We start from the raw sequence: 19,494 nt of genomic DNA, 5'->3' as shown, positions 1-19,494 counted from the left end.
TTTAAAAATGTATTTTTTGGAAAAATAAGATTTCATATTTTAAGATAATTGTTGCATATAGTTTATTTACCAATTCAATAATTAAATATGAGCAATAATGTTTACATATGCTCACAATTATCATTAATCTAATAACCATACACATACAAACATATGTTTCTATTTAATAACTATTTTCCATAATTTTTAAAACTTATGTTTTGAATACTACTTTGCTAAATTGGAGTTCACGCAACAAAACATAAAATATTGGAATTTCATCCTTGCTGGCATAACGCATGTACATGTTGCCTATTCAAAATTAGTGTACAAATTAAAACTGCTCTGTCAAACCACCAAAATTACAGTTAATTGCTAGCAATGTATGACATGAAATATATTCAGACATCAATTGCTGAACATAAGCAATATGCAGTCTCTATTGGCAATATTGCGCGAACGCACCCAAAACAGTCACCGACGCAAAACCGTAGACCGAATCAGCTGATACTTATGAGAGTCTTATGAGACCCCAATATATGTGTTGGGTTGATGTTAAAATTAAATGAACTTTTTATTATTTAAAATCATGGGCTTTGAATCGAATCGATTTCGCTTGATAATTTCAATTATTCTAGAAGACTTTCATCTGTAAATAGCTTTCGTTTTTGGTACCACACCTTGAATCCTTGAGGGCAGGTACAAATGAAGTTCCCCCACGCATATGTAATGCTTGAAGCAATAATTTGATCGTATCCAAGGGTCTTTATATAGACGACTAGGAATGGCAACAAACAAACCAAATTATTAAGCTATTAATGAATCAAATAATTAATTGTAGAAGCAAAACAGTGATTTCAATTAATTGCAAGATATTAATCGAATAATCGTTAATGTTAAAAAATGAAATAGCTTCATTTCAATTTTTTATATAGATTATAACCGCATACATTACATATATGATATTGTACAAAACTGACATAATAAATATACTTATTTTCCAACAAACTCCTGCTACTGAACAGTATTGCCTTATTACTCTCTTCAATTGCTTTCGCTACGGCATTATTGCTGATATTTGACTGCGGCACCGAAAATGTATGAAAAACTTATCTATGCATCTTTTATTATAATTCATTTATACTTAAGCTTTATTTGCTGAATCATGTTGGTTGTGTTATTTGAAATCTTCTGCTTTTTCGCACAAAAAGTACATTTTACAAAATTTGCATCGTCTTTTGTTGTGAAACATTTCCAATTTTACTGTACACAAGAGCCATCTTGAAACCGCGAGATATGTATAAAAATATTGAAAGAGGAACGATTCCAATAATAACCTGAAACGATTTGTCGGTAAAACGAGCAAGCTGCTTACACATGTATTTGGTTTGAAACTCTTCCAGAAAAAAACAGTGAAATTGGGATTGGTAAATTTTTAAGCGAGATGTAGCCCGAATTTCGATATAAAGAAAATGTTGTGATTAATTTAGTAATTCATCGATAATCACAACAAAAAATTCGATGTAATTAAAATGCTTTCTGAAGAAAAATATTAAAGTTAATCATTTGATTAATCATGGCATCCCTAAATACGAAGTCGGTTCTACTCCGTCGAAATTAGCAACGTAGTAATGAAATCGAAACAGAAAATTACTGGAGCTTGTCATATCAGATGAGAACCACGTCCTCTTAGCAAAATATTTTGTGACCAAACCTTGATCCGCGATGACTCTGTGAGTCATTATCAGCACCATACACCGACCATACAAAATTTTGAGCCGTTCGCCTTAATACTTTGCGATAGAAATAAAATAAAACCAATGGCGCTGTTGATTTTATGCTGGCTGATGCCCTTGCATGTACCTGTTAAAAACGGCGCATTTGAAAATTTGCTTTTTCAAACATAAAAATGTGCGAAATACTTATTAATATTCTCACTGAGGTGTAAGATAGCCATAATTATCGATTTATATTAGTAGGGTACAAAAAAATAATGAATCGTGTAAAAAAAAAAAAGAAATTTATTAATTGCGAATAGTTTTGAAATCAAACGGATTATTCCAAATGTGATAACTTTGGTGCATTTGACGCAATCTATTTATTATATATATTATACTATAAATTAAAACAAATAGACAAGTATAATAAAACAATAATACAAAAATTATATTTAACATAAATAACTTACAATACTATTTTAGCTAGCACAGTTGGTTTTTGTTGTTGCAAACACTACTTTTCAAATGTTGCAAGTTGTGCGCAAAGTTGTTGCAACAGTGATGCTTTTTCGAAGTTTCAATTTTCGCAAAGCTGCCAGGTTTGCTTTTATGAAATGGTTGCATGCATACTACGCAGTTTGCGTTACCGAAAACTCTTGAAGTGCAAGTTTCCATTGATCGTCTGAAGTGAGCTTTTATCTCACCACCTACGACTATATACTATAGGGAGAGGGTACGGTGGCAACATTACCAACTCTAAAGACCCATTCACATACAACTCTCCTCGCTTTACGTGACAGTTCATACTGAAACAACGAAGCGCAGAAAACAAAGGGTATGCCACAATGAACGCGTTGTATTCAGTGCTTCTCTCTTATATAAATGACGACGGCTGCTGGGCAAAGCATAAAAAGATGAGAGTTGCCCAACATTTTGCTTGGCTTCGCGTCGAAAACTTTTTATGTGAACGTATTCGTTCAAAAGCGTACAGAAAATTTAAATGATAATGTTCTGTCAAAATGTCGACCGACGTAAATCGAGGCAAAAGTTGGCCATAATACGTTTTGGGTGTGCTATCTGTCATTATTCAACTAGCTACATACATATGTAAATATATACTTATATCCTTATAAGTGCCTATATTTGTTTTAATAAAATTTGCAATCGTGGTTTCAATGCGTTATCATATTTTCTTATTTGAAATTTAATTAGAAGATTTTTCCATAGATGTAATTTTTGACCTTTAATAATTTACCACAGTAGCCGAATTATTTTAGTATGCTGGAAAATACACATAATATATGAATAATTATAATGAATAATAATACAAAATATAATTTTTTCACAGGTGAAAAACAAATATGCATTAAAATTAAAATTTAAAAGAAAATTATACATAATATCTCGTAGCGGAATTTTAGATTTCATGACAAAAATAGCACACTAAAACTGTTTGTTACTTTGTAGAAAAAATAAAAATCGAACTTTTAAAAATTAAAAAAAAAACTTTAGTTCACTTGTCGACTATTCTAAATATTCTGCATTGCATCGACAGTATTCAGACATAAACAAAACATGTTACAATAGACGTGTTTTATTTGACCAGCACGTTAAGCGCTTAACTTATTTTGTATGGGAGACTTAGCCAACATATTTATATTGGCTTGTCAAAACCTATCTTAGCTTGTATGTATATTGAACTGTTAAAATATATATGTGTAGACTGGAAACATTAGAAATTTAATTGTTTTACATATGTATTTTTTGGAAAAATAAGATTTCACAGTTTAAGATAATTGTTGCATATAGTTTATATACCAATTCAATTCATTCATTCATTCATTTGAAGCAAAGGTTTTATTGGACTGGTTGTCAATCAGCTATAGAAAGGATTGCGAAATATGCTGACAACATTGTAGCTAAAGGATCAAGGTCCAGGAATCATGGGCAGATGAAACAGCACAATTCGCGTGCGCCAGTTGAGAAAATAGGCGTATATGAAGATGGTCCATTCCCCACCAATAAATTAGGAAATAGTCATGTTTTGGTAGTCAAGGACCATTTCAATGAATGGCCACAAGTATACACAAATCCTAACCAAGAGACTAAACCAGTGGCGGAGGCATTCATCAACAAGTGGGTAACGAGATTCGGTGTTTCAATGGAGTTACGTTCTGATCAAGAATGGAATTTCGAGTCAGCTTTAAATCAATGGATGTACCAGAAACTAACGATGTCAACACCAGCCTAGAAGACGAAATGGGGGACATAAAAGCTTTGTGTTTGGTACCGCAAATATGTCTAATCGGGACGAACACGGATGCTAGAACAAAATCGAATCAACGATATCAAGAGCCATAGAAGCATAGAACATTAATGTTGAGGAATATGTCTTTCGATCGGAATTAGAGGAAGAGACAACAAAGAAACAAGAGAAGGAAGTGACTCAATATTCAGTAGAGGTTATTTGTGCTGCGTTGGAATCGTTCTTTGAGGATTTTTCAGCACAGTTGTCAGCATCGAAAGAGCTGGACGTGCATATGTCAGCGCAGGTATACTCACAGTTGGATGTGGAGGAAGCGTGTGAACCATTGTCTTCACAGTATGAAGAGCAAGAAGCTTGTATACCAGCACAAGTGTCCTCGCAGTCGGAAGAACTGAACGAGCGGACACGGGTCCTTACAGTCGAAAGAGCTGGACGTGCGTATGTCAGCGCAGGTGTCCTCGCACACGGATGATAGAACAAAATCGAATCAACGATAAACTGCCAGAAGCAACTAGTTAGCGAATTCGTAGTTGCCAGGATGTTGTAGAAGCAATGCTTTGTTACAGATTTACTATATAAGGGCTGCCGGATTGTGCAGCAAACACAGTTCTAGTTAGAGTGTTGTCGTGATAAGAACAATTGAGACATAAGCAAGAAGTTGCAAGCTCGAATGACGAGCAATAAGTGTTAAGTTGTTGGAATTAGAAATAAAGCTAAGTGTGTAGCCATTAAATTGGGACTTTTATTTAACAATCCAGTGATCGAACTCAAGAGAAGGTTACAGGTAGACGATTTATCGAGAAATCCGTTACAATATTTTCCATCAAACTCCTGCTACTGAACAGTATTGCCTTATTACTCTCTTCAATTGCTTTCGCTACGGCATTATTGCTGGTATTTGACTGCGGCACCGAAAATGTATGAAAAACTTATCTATGCATCTTTTATTATAATTCATTTATACTTAAGCTTTGTTTGCTGAATCATGTTGGTTGTGTTATTTGAAATCTTCTGCTTTTTCGCACAAAAAGTACATTTTACAAAATTTGCATCGTCGGTTGTTGTGAAACATTTCCAAATTTTACTGTACACAGGAGCCATTTTGAACACGAGAGATATGTATGAAAATATTGAAATAGGAACGATTCCAATAATAACTTGAAACGATTTGTCGGTAAAAACGAGCAAGCTGTTTCCACATGTATTTGGTTTGAAACTCTTCCAGAAAAAAACAGTTTTTTACATTGAAATTGGTATTGGTAAATGTTTAAACGAGATGTAGCCGTAATTTCGATATAAAGAAAATGTTGTGATTAATTTAGTAATTCATCGAATAATCAGAAAAAAAAATTCAATGTAATTAAAATGCTTTCTGAAAAAAAAGATTAAAGCTAATCATTTGACTAATCATGGCATCCCTAAATACGAAGTCGGCTCTACTCTATCGAAATTAGCAACTTAGTAATGAAATCGAAACAAAAAATTACTGGAGCTTGCCATATCAGTTGAGAACCACGTCCTCTTAATAAAATATTTTGTGACCAAACCTTGATCCGCGATGACTCTGTGAGTCATTATCAGCAACGTACACCGATCATACAAAATTTTGAGCCGGTCGCCTTAATACTTTGCGATAGAAATAAAAGAAAACAAATGGCTTTTCCGGTAATTCAGTAAATAAAGGCAACAATGCGTAGTTTGTGCTGTTGATTTTATGCTAGCTGATGCCCTTGCATGAACCTGTTAAAAACGGCGCATTTGAAAATTCGTATTTTCAAACATAAAAATGTGCGGAATAAGTATTAATACTCTCACTGAGGAGTAAGATAGCCAAACTTATTGATTTATATTATTATGGTACAAAAAGATAATGAATCGTGTAAAAAAAAAAAAATTATTAATTGCGAATAGTTTTGAAATCAAACGGATTATTCCAAAAGTGATAGCTTTAGTACATTTGACGCAATTTATTTCTACTATATCCTATAGATTAAAAAAAATCCACAAGCATAATAAAACAATAATACAAAAATTATATTTTACATAAATAACTTACAATAATATTTAAGCTAGCACAGTTGGTTTTTGTGCAACTACTTTTCAAATGTTGCAAGTTTTGAGCAAAGCTGTTGCAACAGTGATGCTTTTTCGAAGTTGCATCAGGCATACTACGCAGTTTGCCTTACCGAAAACGCTCAAAGTGAAAGTTTCCATCGATCATCTGAAGTAAGCTTTTATCTCACCATCTATGACTATATACCATAGGATGAGGGTACGGTGGCAACACTACTAACTCTAAAGGCCCATTCGCATAAAACTTTCATCGCTTTACGTGAACGTAGAACAACGAAGCGCAGAAAACAAAGGGTATGCCACAATGAACGCGTTGTATTCAGTGCTTCTCTCTTTTATAAATGACGACGGTTGCTGGGCAAAGCATAAAAAGATGAGAGTTGCCCAAAATGCAAATTCGCGTCGAAAAGTTTTTATTTTAACTCTATTAGTTTTAATAAAATTTGCAATCGTGGTTTCAATGCGTTATCATATTTTCTTATTTGAAATTTAATTAGAAGATTTTTCCATAGATGTAATTTTTTACCTTTAATAATTTACCACAATAAAAGAATTTTTTTAGTATGCTGGAAAATACACATAATATATAAATAATTATAATGAATAATAAAAAAAATATAATTTTTTTACAGGTGAAAAACAAATAAGCATTAAAATTAAAATTAAAAAAAAATATATACATAATATCTCGTGGTGGAATTTTAGATTTCATGACAAAAATAGCACACTTAAACTGTTTGTTTCTTTGTAGAGAAAATGAGCTTTTAAAAATTAAAAAAAAACTAGTTTACTTGTCGACTATTCTAAATATTCTGCATTGCATCGCCAGTATTCAGACATAAACAAAAAATGTTACAATAAAAGTGTTTTAATTGACCAGCACGTTAAGCTATTAACTTATTTTGTATGGGAGACTTAGCAACATATTTATATTGGCTTGTCAGAACCTATTTAAGCTTGTATGTATATTGAACTAGAGTCATAGCGCCTGTTTGCTCCCTGGAACCGTTTAAAAATTTTAGGAGGATGACAAAAAAATATGTATATTTATAGAATGGAAATAACAGAAATTTAATTGTTTTACAAATGTATTTTTTGAAAAATAAAATTTCACAGTTTAAGATAATTGTTGCACATAGTTTATTTACTAATTCAATAATTAAATATGAGCAATAACATTTACATGTGCTCACAATTATCATTAAACTAATAACTATACACATAAAAACATATGTTTCTATTTAATAACTATTTTCCATAATTTTTAAAACTTATGTTTTGAATACTACTTTGCTAAATTGGAGACAAACCACCAAAATTACAGTTAATTGCTAGCAATGTATGGCATGAAATATATTCAGACATCAATTGCTAAACATAAGCAATATGCAGTATCTGTTGGCAATATTGTTAGCAATTCAGATTTTTAGCAATCTTTAATTGCATGTCGAGATGCCCCGTTACGTTGCTCGAATGCACCCATTCTGTCCTATTGCTGAAAACAGTCACCGACGCAAAACCGTAGACCGAATCAGCTGATACAACATATCTTATGAGAGTCCAATGTATGTGTTGGGGTGATGTTAAAATTTAATGAACTTTTAATTATTTAAAATCATTGGGTTTTGCATCGATTCGCAAAAAGTTATGGTTTTTTTTTCGCTTAATAATTTCAATTCGTCTAGATTTTTATTTATAAATGGCTTTCGTTTTTGGTACCACACCTTCATTAATTCTTTTTCTTATTCCAGGAGCCATTTTGAACACGCGAGATATGTATGAAAATATTGAAAGAGGAACGATTCCAATAATAACTTGAAACGATTTGTCAGTAAAAACGAGCAAGCTGTTTCCACATGTATTTGGTACTCTTCCAGAAAAAAAACAGGTTTTTACATTGAAATTGGGATTGGTAAATTTTTAAGCGAGATGTAGCCCGAATTTCGATATTAAGAAAATGTTGTAATTAATTTAGCAATTAATCGAATAATCAGAACAAAATATTCGATGCAATTGAAGCGCTTTCTAAAGAAAAATACGCGATTAAAGCTAATCATTTGATTAATCTTGCTATCCCTAGATACGAAGTCGGTTCCACTACGTCGAAATTAGCAACGTAGTAATGAAATCGGAATAGAATAATTACTGCAGCTTGCCATATCAAGTGAGAACCACGTCCTCTTAATAAAATATTTTGTGACCAAACCTTGATCCGCGATGGCTGAGTCATTATCATCACCGTACACCGCCCATTCAAAAATTAAAGAAAACAAATGGCTTTTTCGGTAATTCAGTAAATACAGGCAACGATGCGCTGTGGAATTGATGATGGTTCATGCATGGGCATCATCATGAACCTGTTAAAATCGGCGCATTTGAAAGTTTGCATTTTCAAACATAAAAATGTGCGAAATACTTATTAATATTCACAGTGACGAGTAAGATAGCCAAAATTATCGATTTATATTATAAATGTAGTATTTAAGTAACTAATAAGTTAATTTTACCTTCACTCACCGTTAGCAAATAATGATTAAAAAAGAAAGAGACTTGATTTAGGCGGGTGCTCAAAGAACTGATCGCTAGCGAGTCGATGTAAAAAGGGAAGCGGGATCCTTCTTTTAGTCCCTTATATATCTGTTGATGTCTTCATGGTGGTGTGATCGGTGTTAAGTTGTATTTGTGTGCGTGTTGGTGCATGGTGTAGTGATGTGGAATGTATGGTAAGTAGGTGTGGTGAAGTGGATGTGAATTGGTGTAGTGTGACAGTGTCTTACGGTGCGGGGGGATTGAGTGGTCATTTAGCCATCCCGACCCCCCTAGGCAAATTATTAGCCTAGTAGTCTCTGCAGCTGTTGTAACGTTTCCACAACGCTGCTCAGACCATTGGAACGACGTGGTGGCGGTCTAGGCTGTCGACGCCGTGGTGTTACATTCCGCGGGTGTACCACACGAGTTGAGGGTCGAGGTCCTGTTGCGCGGCTTCGCAGAGTAGGTGGCTGACCAACGTCGCGCCTCGAGATGCGATGAAGTAGTGTGTGATGTGGTCTGCTGCAAATTTGGCACAGACCCGTGGACACACACTTTTGAGTCCCATGCGTGTGCGGTAGGCAGTTTAGACAGTGCCCGTGTGCCTGGGCAACTTGCTGTCGTTGCAATGGTCGCATACTTCTGAAAATCCCACAATGTTGCAGGCGATGTGGGCGCCGACAAATGGGACATCGTATACGAGGTGCCTCTGAAGGCGGCGATGATAGCGTCGGTGAAGGTCGCGTGCCACCGCGAGGAATTGGTGCTGACATCGGTGTCGTTGCAGATGCGCTTGCAGGGGCAGCTGCAGCTGCAGATCGGGGCGTTGGGGTAGGCCCCGTGCGTGGCACGAGTTGTTTAATTATGCAGATTTGTCATATAAAGGATATGGATGCTCGTGCCACGTTATGTGGCATGAATGGGTCATCGTATTGATCGACCATTTTTTTATTAGTTATTTGTTATTTTTAACGGTTATTAACGAGTTTTTCGGTTTTTTGCTTCTTGATTTGATTATTTTATTGTATTGCGGTAGTATCGGTTGATTGTTTGCGATTTGCTGTGTCGCAATTATCGGCGGTTGGGAGAAAGCATAGCTTCACGAGCGGTGTGGTTAGCATTTCGATTTGTGTACGAAGATCAACCACTCGTACGTGACCGTCGGAGCCGTAATGTAGCTTTTCAATGCGCCCAAGCCGTCATTCGGTAGGGGGTAGACAATCATCATGGATGATGACACAATCTCCAAGTTTTGGTGCTTGTTCAGGAGTCTTCCAACGGTATCGTTTATGGAGATCCTTTATGTATTCTTCTTTCCATCGACGGCTGAAATCGTGATGGAGAATTTTAATTCTTTCCCAGCGATTTAATAAGGATAGCGACTCCAAGCCTGGCTCAGGTATGGCCAGAATGGGTGTTCCTTTGAGAAAGTGCCCTGGAGTTAAGGCTGTGAAATCGGAGGGATCTTGCGAAAGGATTGAAAAAGGCCGTGAATTGAGAACGGCTTCAATTCGAATTAATAATGTCGTGATTTCTTCGTAATTGAATTTGTAATTTCCAGCTACTTTTCTGAAGTGGGATTTGAAGATTTTTACAGCTGATTCCCATAAACCACCCATATGAGGAGCGCTTGGGGGGATGAATTGCCAATTAATGCCTTGGGGCGCGTACTTTTGTACAATCTCAGGTGAGACTTGTTTGATAAAGTCCACACATTGTTTTTCGGTGGCTCTTTGAGCGCCAATAATTGTTTTACCATTATCGCTCATGATCTTCGATGGGAAGCCGCGTCGACCGACGAAACGAGCAAATGCCGCAAGAAGACCCTCCTTCGTCAGGTTAGTACAAAGCTTATCTTTTTCAACGGAAACCCTGCGGTTTTGAGGGCTTTTACCACTTGTGAGAGTGACTCGTATGCTTGTGGAAGACTGTGACTTCCAGACAAGATATCGTCTACATATGTTTGTGTTTTTAACACTTTGGTTGCCAGAGGAAATTCTGATTTTGTGTTTTCTGCCAGTTCGTGGAGTGTTCGAATGGCTAAATATGGAGCACAGTTGACGCCAAAGGTAACTGTTTTAAGTTTATAGTCGCGTAGTGGACTATTGGGAGATTTTCGGAAAATAATTCGCTGAAAATCTTGATCGTCTTTATGTACGACTATTTGCCTACACATTTTTTCGACGTCTCCGTTATGTGCGTATTTGAATATACGCCAATTTAAAATGAGTAGCATTAAATCTGGTTGGAGCGTGGGGAATTCCCCGAGCTAGTAGATCTTTATGCATTAAAAACAACTCTTACTTTAGTTGTTTTTTTGTCTGGCTTTACCACTGCATGATGCGGCAAGTAAAATGAGTGGTATTTGCCGTTGATGATTTTTTCGCATGGACTTACTTCCTCCATGTGGTCTAAATGGAGATATTCTTCCAACACACCATCATATACTGGTTTGAGTTCGTCTTTTTTACAGATTTACTATATAAGGGCTGCCGGATTGTGCAGCAAACACAGTTCTAGTTAGAGTGTTGTCGTGATAAGAACAATTGAGACATAAGCAAGAAGTTGCAAGCTCGAATGACGAGCAATAAGTGTTAAGTTGTTGGAATTAGAAATAAAGCTAAGTGTGTAGCCATTAAATTGGGACTTTTATTTAACAATCCAGTGATCGAACTCAAGAGAAGGTTACAGGTAGACGATTTATCGAGAAATCCGTTACAATATTTTCCATCAAACTCCTGCTACTGAACAGTATTGCCTTATTACTCTCTTCAATTGCTTTCGCTACGGCATTATTGCTGGTATTTGACTGCGGCACCGAAAATGTATGAAAAACTTATCTATGCATCTTTTATTATAATTCATTTATACTTAAGCTTTGTTTGCTGAATCATGTTGGTTGTGTTATTTGAAATCTTCTGCTTTTTCGCACAAAAAGTACATTTTACAAAATTTGCATCGTCGGTTGTTGTGAAACATTTCCAAATTTTACTGTACACAGGAGCCATTTTGAACACGAGAGATATGTATGAAAATATTGAAATAGGAACGATTCCAATAATAACTTGAAACGATTTGTCGGTAAAAACGAGCAAGCTGTTTCCACATGTATTTGGTTTGAAACTCTTCCAGAAAAAAACAGTTTTTTACATTGAAATTGGTATTGGTAAATGTTTAAACGAGATGTAGCCGTAATTTCGATATAAAGAAAATGTTGTGATTAATTTAGTAATTCATCGAATAATCAGAAAAAAAAATTCAATGTAATTAAAATGCTTTCTGAAAAAAAAGATTAAAGCTAATCATTTGACTAATCATGGCATCCCTAAATACGAAGTCGGCTCTACTCTATCGAAATTAGCAACTTAGTAATGAAATCGAAACAAAAAATTACTGGAGCTTGCCATATCAGTTGAGAACCACGTCCTCTTAATAAAATATTTTGTGACCAAACCTTGATCCGCGATGACTCTGTGAGTCATTATCAGCAACGTACACCGATCATACAAAATTTTGAGCCGGTCGCCTTAATACTTTGCGATAGAAATAAAAGAAAACAAATGGCTTTTCCGGTAATTCAGTAAATAAAGGCAACAATGCGTAGTTTGTGCTGTTGATTTTATGCTAGCTGATGCCCTTGCATGAACCTGTTAAAAACGGCGCATTTGAAAATTCGTATTTTCAAACATAAAAATGTGCGGAATAAGTATTAATACTCTCACTGAGGAGTAAGATAGCCAAACTTATTGATTTATATTATTATGGTACAAAAAGATAATGAATCGTGTAAAAAAAAAAAAAATTATTAATTGCGAATAGTTTTGAAATCAAACGGATTATTCCAAAAGTGATAGCTTTAGTACATTTGACGCAATTTATTTCTACTATATCCTATAGATTAAAAAAAATCCACAAGCATAATAAAACAATAATACAAAAATTATATTTTACATAAATAACTTACAATAATATTTAAGCTAGCACAGTTGGTTTTTGTGCAACTACTTTTCAAATGTTGCAAGTTTTGAGCAAAGCTGTTGCAACAGTGATGCTTTTTCGAAGTTGCATCAGGCATACTACGCAGTTTGCCTTACCGAAAACGCTCAAAGTGAAAGTTTCCATCGATCATCTGAAGTAAGCTTTTATCTCACCATCTATGACTATATACCATAGGATGAGGGTACGGTGGCAACACTACTAACTCTAAAGGCCCATTCGCATAAAACTTTCATCGCTTTACGTGAACGTAGAACAACGAAGCGCAGAAAACAAAGGGTATGCCACAATGAACGCGTTGTATTCAGTGCTTCTCTCTTTTATAAATGACGACGGTTGCTGGGCAAAGCATAAAAAGATGAGAGTTGCCCAAAATGCAAATTCGCGTCGAAAAGTTTTTATTTTAACTCTATTAGTTTTAATAAAATTTGCAATCGTGGTTTCAATGCGTTATCATATTTTCTTATTTGAAATTTAATTAGAAGATTTTTCCATAGATGTAATTTTTTACCTTTAATAATTTACCACAATAAAAGAATTTTTTTAGTATGCTGGAAAATACACATAATATATAAATAATTATAATAAATAATAAAAAAAAAATAATATTTTTAAAGGTGAAAAACAAATAAGCATTAAAATTAAAATTAAAAAAAAATATATACATAATATCTCGTGGTGGAATTTTAGATTTCATGACAAAAATAGCACACTTAAACTGTTTGTTTCTTTGTAGAGAAAATGAGCTTTTAAAAATTAAAAAAAAACTAGTTTACTTGTCGACTATTCTAAATATTCTGCATTGCATCGCCAGTATTCAGACATAAACAAAAAATGTTACAATAAAAGTGTTTTAATTGACCAGCACGTTAAGCTATTAACTTATTTTGTATGGGAGACTTAGCAACATATTTATATTGGCTTGTCAGAACCTATTTAAGCTTGTATGTATATTGAACTAGAGTCATAGCGCCTGTTTGCTCCCTGGAACCGTTTAAAAATTTTAGGAGGATGACAAAAAAATATGTATATTTATAGAATGGAAATAACAGAAATTTAATTGTTTTACAAATGTATTTTTTGAAAAATAAAATTTCACAGTTTAAGATAATTGTTGCACATAGTTTATTTACTAATTCAATAATTAAATATGAGCAATAACATTTACATGTGCTCACAATTATCATTAAACTAATAACTATACACATAAAAACATATGTTTCTATTTAATAACTATTTTCCATAATTTTTAAAACTTATGTTTTGAATACTACTTTGCTAAATTGGAGACAAACCACCAAAATTACAGTTAATTGCTAGCAATGTATGGCATGAAATATATTCAGACATCAATTGCTAAACATAAGCAATATGCAGTATCTGTTGGCAATATTGTTAGCAATTCAGATTTTTAGCAATCTTTAATTGCATGTCGAGATGCCCCGTTACGTTGCTCGAATGCACCCATTCTGTCCTATTGCTGAAAACAGTCACCGACGCAAAACCGTAGACCGAATCAGCTGATACAACATATCTTATGAGAGTCCAATGTATGTGTTGGGGTGATGTTAAAATTTAATGAACTTTTAATTATTTAAAATCATTGGGTTTTGCATCGATTCGCAAAAAGTTATGGTTTTTTTTTCGCTTAATAATTTCAATTCGTCTAGATTTTTATTTATAAATGGCTTTCGTTTTTGGTACCACACCTTCATTAATTCTTTTTCTTATTCCAGGAGCCATTTTGAACACGCGAGATATGTATGAAAATATTGAAAGAGGAACGATTCCAATAATAACTTGAAACGATTTGTCAGTAAAAACGAGCAAGCTGTTTCCACATGTATTTGGTACTCTTCCAGAAAAAAAACAGGTTTTTACATTGAAATTGGGATTGGTAAATTTTTAAGCGAGATGTAGCCCGAATTTCGATATTAAGAAAATGTTGTAATTAATTTAGCAATTAATCGAATAATCAGAACAAAATATTCGATGCAATTGAAGCGCTTTCTAAAGAAAAATACGCGATTAAAGCTAATCATTTGATTAATCTTGCTATCCCTAGATACGAAGTCGGTTCCACTACGTCGAAATTAGCAACGTAGTAATGAAATCGGAATAGAATAATTACTGCAGCTTGCCATATCAAGTGAGAACCACGTCCTCTTAATAAAATATTTTGTGACCAAACCTTGATCCGCGATGGCTGAGTCATTATCATCACCGTACACCGCCCATTCAAAAATTAAAGAAAACAAATGGCTTTTTCGGTAATTCAGTAAATACAGGCAACGATGCGCTGTGGAATTGATGATGGTTCATGCATGGGCATCATCATGAACCTGTTAAAATCGGCGCATTTGAAAGTTTGCATTTTCAAACATAAAAATGTGCGAAATACTTATTAATATTCACAGTGACGAGTAAGATAGCCAAAATTATCGATTTATATTATAAATGTAGTATTTAAGTAACTAATAAGTTAATTTTACCTTCACTCACCGTTAGCAAATAATGATTAAAAAAGAAAGAGACTTGATTTAGGCGGGTGCTCAAAGAACTGATCGCTAGCGAGTCGATGTAAAAAGGGAAGCGGGATCCTTCTTTTAGTCCCTTATATATCTGTTGATGTCTTCATGGTGGTGTGATCGGTGTTAAGTTGTATTTGTGTGCGTGTTGGTGCATGGTGTAGTGATGTGGAATGTATGGTAAGTAGGTGTGGTGAAGTGGATGTGAATTGGTGTAGTGTGACAGTGTCTTACGGTGCGGGGGGATTGAGTGGTCATTTAGCCATCCCGACCCCCCTAGGCAAATTATTAGCCTAGTAGTCTCTGCAGCTGTTGTAACGTTTCCACAACGCTGCTCAGACCATTGGAACGACGTGGTGGCGGTCTAGGCTGTCGACGCCGTGGTGTTACATTCCGCGGGTGTACCACACGAGTTGAGGGTCGAGGTCCTGTTGCGCGGCTTCGCAGAGTAGGTGGCTGACCAACGTCGCGCCTCGAGATGCGATGAAGTAGTGTGTGATGTGGTCTGCTGCAAATTTGGCACAGACCCGTGGACACACACTTTTGAGTCCCATGCGTGTGCGGTAGGCAGTTTAGACAGTGCCCGTGTGCCTGGGCAACTTGCTGTCGTTGCAATGGTCGCATACTTCTGAAAATCCCACAATGTTGCAGGCGATGTGGGCGCCGACAAATGGGACATCGTATACGAGGTGCCTCTGAAGGCGGCGATGATAGCGTCGGTGAAGGTCGCGTGCCACCGCGAGGAATTGGTGCTGACATCGGTGTCGTTGCAGATGCGCTTGCAGGGGCAGCTGCAGCTGCAGATCGGGGCGTTGGGGTAGGCCCCGTGCGTGGCACGAGTTGTTTAATTATGCAGATTTGTCATATAAAGGATATGGATGCTCGTGCCACGTTATGTGGCATGAATGGGTCATCGTATTGATCGACCATTTTTTTATTAGTTATTTGTTATTTTTAACGGTTATTAACGAGTTTTTCGGTTTTTTGCTTCTTGATTTGATTATTTTATTGTATTGCGGTAGTATCGGTTGATTGTTTGCGATTTGCTGTGTCGCAATTATCGGCGGTTGGGAGAAAGCATAGCTTCACGAGCGGTGTGGTTAGCATTTCGATTTGTGTACGAAGATCAACCACTCGTACGTGACCGTCGGAGCCGTAATGTAGCTTTTCAATGCGCCCAAGCCGTCATTCGGTAGGGGGTAGACAATCATCATGGATGATGACACAATCTCCAAGTTTTGGTGCTTGTTCAGGAGTCTTCCAACGGTATCGTTTATGGAGATCCTTTATGTATTCTTCTTTCCATCGACGGCTGAAATCGTGATGGAGAATTTTAATTCTTTCCCAGCGATTTAATAAGGATAGCGACTCCAAGCCTGGCTCAGGTATGGCCAGAATGGGTGTTCCTTTGAGAAAGTGCCCTGGAGTTAAGGCTGTGAAATCGGAGGGATCTTGCGAAAGGATTGAAAAAGGCCGTGAATTGAGAACGGCTTCAATTCGAATTAATAATGTCGTGATTTCTTCGTAATTGAATTTGTAATTTCCAGCTACTTTTCTGAAGTGGGATTTGAAGATTTTTACAGCTGATTCCCATAAACCACCCATATGAGGAGCGCTTGGGGGGATGAATTGCCAATTAATGCCTTGGGGCGCGTACTTTTGTACAATCTCAGGTGAGACTTGTTTGATAAAGTCCACACATTGTTTTTCGGTGGCTCTTTGAGCGCCAATAATTGTTTTACCATTATCGCTCATGATCTTCGATGGGAAGCCGCGTCGACCGACGAAACGAGCAAATGCCGCAAGAAGACCCTCCTTCGTCAGGTTAGTACAAAGCTTATCTTTTTCAACGGAAACCCTGCGGTTTTGAGGGCTTTTACCACTTGTGAGAGTGACTCGTATGCTTGTGGAAGACTGTGACTTCCAGACAAGATATCGTCTACATATGTTTGTGTTTTTAACACTTTGGTTGCCAGAGGAAATTCTGATTTTGTGTTTTCTGCCAGTTCGTGGAGTGTTCGAATGGCTAAATATGGAGCACAGTTGACGCCAAAGGTAACTGTTTTAAGTTTATAGTCGCGTAGTGGACTATTGGGAGATTTTCGGAAAATAATTCGCTGAAAATCTTGATCGTCTTTATGTACGACTATTTGCCTACACATTTTTTCGACGTCTCCGTTATGTGCGTATTTGAATATACGCCAATTTAAAATGAGTAGCATTAAATCTGGTTGGAGCGTGGGGAATTCCCCGAGCTAGTAGATCTTTATGCATTAAAAACAACTCTTACTTTAGTTGTTTTTTTGTCTGGCTTTACCACTGCATGATGCGGCAAGTAAAATGAGTGGTATTTGCCGTTGATGATTTTTTCGCATGGACTTACTTCCTCCATGTGGTCTAAATGGAGATATTCTTCCAACACACCATCATATACTGGTTTGAGTTCGCCTTTTTTAAGTAGGTTTTTTTCCATACTTTGAAACTGCTGTATTGCAAAGGTGCGAGAGTGACCTAAGGCGATTGTGTTGGGAAATTGTTGTTTTAGTGGTAGTCGTACGACGTACCGACCATTATCTGATCTAGTAGTTGTGGCTTTGTAAAAGTCTTCACAATACTGATCTTCAGGGGTTGTGATTGATATGGGGGGAGCTCTTCTAACTCCCAAAATTTTTTCAATTGTGAATTAAGGTATTCGTTTGAGATTTCCTCAACTTGAGTGGTCATAGTGGTAACTGGTTCCGTAACTAGTCCACTTAGGATCCAACCAAAAATAGTATTTTGTGCCAATAGTGTATTTGAAATTTTCTCCATACCCTCGAGTATTATCTGTGGTATGAGATCGCTGCCTAATAGAAGATCTATTTGAGCAGGAGTGTTGCAGTTGGGATCTGCTAGCTTTAGGTGTGAAAGCTTTTGCCAATGCTTGCTATTTATGTCATATCTAGGAAGCATATTTGTAAGTTGCGGTAAGACTATAGCTTCTGCTTGTATGTGCTTATCTGCTTGGGGGGAAATTAGGGTAATGGGGCAGATTTTATTTGAGTTTTGGACAACTCTTCCGGCCATTCCCGTGATTTCAAAATTGGCTAGTTTTGTTGGCAGTTGTAGCCTATTTTGAGCCCTAGACGCTATGAAAGATCGTTGTGATCCTTGGTCTATTAAGGCTCTAAGTTTAAACAGCTCTCCTCGGTGTTCGATGGAGACGACTGCTGTCGGTAGTAGTACTCTACTTTGAATTTCGCTGTGTACCGTTTGGGTTTTTAATGCCTTTGCATGGTGCTTCTTGGCAATTTTCGGGATTTCGCACTTCGGGATTTGCTGTTGCAACTAAACCAGTGGCTCTTTTCATATTTGCGCTGTTTGGGGGTGAGCTGGAAAATGTGTTGTAATGCAGCATTGAATGATGTCGTTTATGACAATAAACGCAATTAAATTTGCTTGCGCACTCTTTAAGTGTATGTGCATGTGATAGGCAATTTGTACAAAGTCTTTTTGTTCTCACAAAAATGTTCCTATCGACAATATTTAATTTTTTGAATTTATCGCAAGATTTAAGTTTATGCCCTCCTGTACACAGTTCGCATGACGTTTGTTTATACTGTTCGGACGTGAACGATTGATTTAAAAAAAAAATTCTATTTAAATGGTTATTGCTACTGGTTTGGGGTCTATTAAAGCTTCTATTGAGGTCGTTTTGAACGTTTTTAGTTCTAACTAGTTTTTTGTCTACCCTTTCTGCTATTTCATAATGGGAAGTTAGAAATTCTTTCATTTGCTGCCACGTTGGGCATTTTTTCCGAGATGAGAGCGATTGCTCCTACAAAAGTAACGATTTTTCTGGTAATGCCGTGGTGCATATATTTACCAGAATAGGGTCCCAGCTGTCTGTGGGAATATTTTGTGTCGATAAAACCGACAAACAATTAGAAACAGTGGATTGTAGTCTAATAAATTCATCACTTGTTTCTTTCTGAATTTTAGGCAAGTTCATTAGTATCGTTACTTGTTTATCGACCAATATTCTTTCATTTTCGTATCTCGCTTTTAGAGCTTCCCAAGCCAGATTGAAATTATCGTCATTTAGTGCGAACTATTTGACTATGACGCCTGCTTGACCTTTTGTTTTGTATCGGAGGTGATACAATTTTTGTGCATTTGTTAATTTTGGGTGGTTTATGTAAACGGCTGTAAACGTGTCCCGGAAGGACGGCCATTGTTCATAACCACCATGGAAGATTTCTGTATCACATGTGGGCACCTTGAGATGGATGCCTGAATTTGACTCTTGACATTGAATTTGTGGCAGCTCTACTCTCGGATGTGGAGCAGGTGCTATGGCTATAATTAATTTTAATTGATCCGAAATCATTGCTTTTGTTTCTTCAAACTGGTCTAAGCAGTTTTC

At 36.2% G+C, this 19,494-nt stretch overlaps 1 long non-coding RNA gene across 15 annotated transcripts in view; it reads right to left on the bottom strand.

Moving 5' to 3' along the window:
• The window catches only part of LOC138856186 (uncharacterized), a 69,382-nt gene that overhangs the window by 3,287 nt on the left and 46,601 nt on the right, over positions 1–19,494 (bottom strand). Inside the window, exon 1 of one of the 15 annotated variants that reach the window (XR_011395256.1) lies at positions 8,554–8,571. The exons of 13 other annotated variants lie outside the window; for them this stretch is intronic. This is a non-coding gene — a long non-coding RNA (uncharacterized lncRNA). Of the gene's footprint in view, positions 1–8,543; positions 8,572–19,494 lie in introns of those variants that run through there. One more of the 15 variants, XR_011395261.1, reaches the window with a different exon arrangement.

Source organism: Bactrocera oleae, chromosome 3 (assembly GCF_042242935.1).
Source record: "Bactrocera oleae isolate idBacOlea1 chromosome 3, idBacOlea1, whole genome shotgun sequence".
Taxonomy (NCBI): Eukaryota; Metazoa; Arthropoda; class Insecta; order Diptera; family Tephritidae; genus Bactrocera; species Bactrocera oleae.
This window is presented reverse-complemented; position numbering and strand designations above follow the sequence as displayed.